This window comes from Echinops telfairi, unplaced genomic scaffold (assembly GCF_000313985.2).
Source record: "Echinops telfairi isolate 266 unplaced genomic scaffold, ASM31398v2 ScPeMD7_1;HRSCAF=3_0, whole genome shotgun sequence".
Taxonomy (NCBI): Eukaryota; Metazoa; Chordata; class Mammalia; order Afrosoricida; family Tenrecidae; genus Echinops; species Echinops telfairi.
In genome coordinates, this window is record NW_022103896.1 from 17991201 (window position 1) to 17994973 (window position 3773).

Sequence of the window (3773 nt, forward strand, 5' to 3'; positions counted from 1 at the left end):
TCCTATAGGGACTTTATGAATTGTCCCACTAGGACTTAGAAAAAGAGTTGGTTTAAATGTGAAATTATGGCTATACTCACCGACGAATTCAACCTTTGAGAGTCAGTGAGGGGAAATTGCAGTTAGTTACATAACAGCTCATAGAATGAAGTGGTATGTTTGGTAAAGCAGAATGCCAGCGGGAAAAGACAAGACTCCTAAGGAGCTGGATCGACACATTGACTGCCATTGAAGCCTGAGGCCTAACGACGATGGTGAGCATGGCACCAGGCCAGGCAGTGTTTGGGTCTGTCGTTCATAGGGCATGATGAGTCGGAATTGGCTCCTAACAATGTGTCTAACTACCACAACCAAATGAATGAAGAGGTGACTGGTGCTCACCAGGCAAAGCTTAGTAAACAGCCAGACACTGATACGTCTTAGGTACCCAAAATATATTGAATACCGTGTTGAAACACCACACATGGAGGAACAGGCATTTCCTCCATTAACAGTGGAAATGAAGGTTCATAGAGGTGAAACAGGCTTCTAGGATCATCTTGGACTTGAAATTGTGCTCTCTTTCTCTGCACCTCCTCCCTGAGAAACAAAGTCAGATGACTGCCATCCTTTGCCTTCAAGAACTTTACCCCTGACTTTCAATTGTGTTACTCTTTTCTCTATTGTCCTGGGGGCGGGGTGGGGGGGTGCATGGGGAAGACTGACAGCCAAGTATTAGGTGTGCATTACATTCAGCCATTCTCAAGCAACATTTCACCGGGGCCACAAATTCTAAATACAAGGGAAGAAAACGCAAATCACTTTTTGAATACTAAAGAAACCCACCTTTACTAAATATTCTTCATGCCTGAACCATTACCCTAGTGCAGTTAAATGCTACTGAATCATAATTGCCTCCTGCCAATTCATATTTGTAGACATTCAGAGCTGGAAGGTTAAAGGTCCCACAGATTCATATTCATGGATGTTCAGAGCTAGAAGGTTACAGGTCTGCAGAAGGGCTAAATTCCTTTAATGTACTTTAGAGCCAAAGTGGTGTTGTCATCGGATGCCATAGAGTTGGTTTCTATTCCCGTAACTCTCAAGGTTTCTACTCTAGTGGCAGAGTTGAACCGCCCCATAGCGTGCCCTAGGCAGTCTTTCTGTGCAGGAGCAGATCCACTGGCCTTGCTCTTGCATAGCTTCAGGGTGAGTTTGAATGGCCAGCACTTGGGTTAGAAGCTGAACATTTAACTGCTGTCTCATCAGGGAAACAGATGTTAGGTACTGTATTTTAAAGTTCTCATTTAGCATAAACGTCTACCATAAAAACACAAACCAGGAAGCTTGAGTCTGATTAAGTGGGATGAAATGGAGCTCTGAAATTTAAGCCAGTCTCTTCAGGGTTGAGCCACTTTCGGCAGAGAAGGTTCAAACAAAGGCTGAAGCCCTGAAGGTGTGTTGGAGGGAAATGACTAAATGGGTCTCCCCGCAGTGGTGTGAAGTCCTCAGCCAAGGTAATGCTTCCCAGAGGTGTAAAAGCTCTCTCTCTTTCAGGTTTTGGGCATGGGGTGGGCTGGGGGGAGGGGCGGGATAGAGAGCGTAAATGCATACATGTGAGTTCTTTCCAAGTTGGTCTCTGGGGACTGGGTTGCCCAGACTACCTGGTATTGCAATATATTTCTTGACCCCTAACCACATCCCTGTCCACCCTCCCGCCCCAAACACCACGCCCTGCACAATGCGTCCTGCTTCTCTTGCTCCCAGTTTCCTCAATTTTTCTGTTTGGACTTGTTCATTATTATTGCCCAATATAGGTTATATAGTTTTCAAGGCCTGGTGAGTCCAAACGCAGTCATCACCTCGGGGGACCCGTGCAAGGGAAAGAAAAGAGAAAAGAAATCCGTTTGACCCACTAATAATTTCAGTTGGCAACACCAAAAACCCAGTCAGTTTAACTTGTAAACTCTCATTTTTTTCTACACAGTGCCACCTACTGTCCAGTTTAAGTCATCAGGAGGTTTGGTGGCAAGAACCAAAGAAAAAGAAAGAAAGAAACAGAGAACAACACAAGTCTAACTCTACTCGGCTTTGGGTAATTAGAAGAAAGATGACAAAAGGCCGCGGAAGCAAAGCTAAGTATTTTGAGTCGTTATCCTCGCCACCTTCGTAGAAGACTTGCAAGAGACAAACCCCACGTCAGCCATTTCCTTAGGGACTGTATTCATTTTCTTTCTTTTTAAAATACGTTCTGTTACACGTCCTCCTGAAGTGGATTCTATTTACAATGCTCAGTGTTTGCATTTTTTTTTTCAACTTTAGAAGGCCCGTTTGGGCAACGAATGTAATTCCTCTCCCACTTTTGGAGCCCACCCCAAGTAGACATGTCCAATATAACGGGCGTTTTGATACTTCCGTGCAGAAGTGGATTGGAAGGGAAGAAAGGGTTAACAGGTGGTAGACCCGTCACAACTTTGTAGAGTCTGCTAATCTGAAGCTCTTTGAGTGTAGGACTACCCAGACGACCAGGGAAAGCTCTGGCTTCCTTGTGCTTATCTACTGTTGTCTAGTGGACAATTTCACATTTATTCACCACGCTAAGGTTCTGCGTCTAGGTAAGGAGAGCATCTGTCCCTCCCTCGGCCCCACAATACCTCCCCGCCGAGTCCAACCCTCTTCAAATGGAGACTCCCAGCGCCGAAGGTACACAGGGGCTGGCTTGTGCCTGCTTATGAATCTGTAGAGAATTGTTTCACATGGGATGTGAAAAAACGGGAAGCGTGTCCATTGCAGAGAAGTAAATGCGCACAAGCAAACCCGTGCTTACCTTGTTTATCCGGCAACCCGCCAGTTTCTGGGACACACACGCCTCCCCACTCTCCCTTCCCCCGGCCATCACTTGGCCCGGGCAGCACCTTTTGGCTTTCAAGCCATTTCTTAAGCACGAGTTTATCGTGGTGACCGAATCCCTGTCACTCGGGCAGGAGTTTGGAGATTTCTACAAAGCGTGGTCTCCTGCTCGGCCGCGAAGAGAACCCACTGGTGGCCAGCATCAGGGCAAGGCCTCTTTCTGCACACGTTAGCAATCGAGTTAATTGAATCCATTGGAGTTTAGAACCGGCCTCTAGCTCAGCGAGGACTTTGAATGGCCAATGTCTCTTTCCCTCTCTCCCCTCCCGCCTCCCTCTCGCCCCACTCCCAGTGCCCTCCCCTCCCGGCTCCCGGGCCTGCACCTCCCTCCTCCACTCCCCTCACCCCCACTCCTTACTCCGCCCTATTAAAACACCCACCAGCCCCTTAAGTTGGAGGAGGCAGAAAGGCAACCACAGCGCGGAAGGAGAAGTTAAAAGTCTGGAAAGAATTAACCAGTCCTGGCTGAGAGCAGTCCATTGAACCAGGGACTTGAACCAGCCCCAGCCAAAGACTCTCGCGATGCAGCTTGGGTTCTACTGAATCTGCCTTCACCAAGTTTTTTGTGATATCAAGGGAAAAGAAAAACAACCAACTAAAAAACTTTCCGATATCAAGGGAGAGGGACTGGAGAAAAGGGGGGCGAAACTAGAAAGAGGAAAAAAGGAGAAAAGAAAAAAAAGGGAGGACAGACTTTAGTGTAACGGAAATCGTAAAGAAAATCCCAGTGAAATTTCCCTGAAAAGTGGGGAGAAGCTAACACTAAACGCTCCTCCATCCTTCTTTTTCTTTTCTTAAATGTTGTTTTTAAATTTTTTATTCTTTTTGGCGGGTCGTCTCAAATTCATCTGATCTCTATTACCTCAATTTTGGAAACTGCTCGC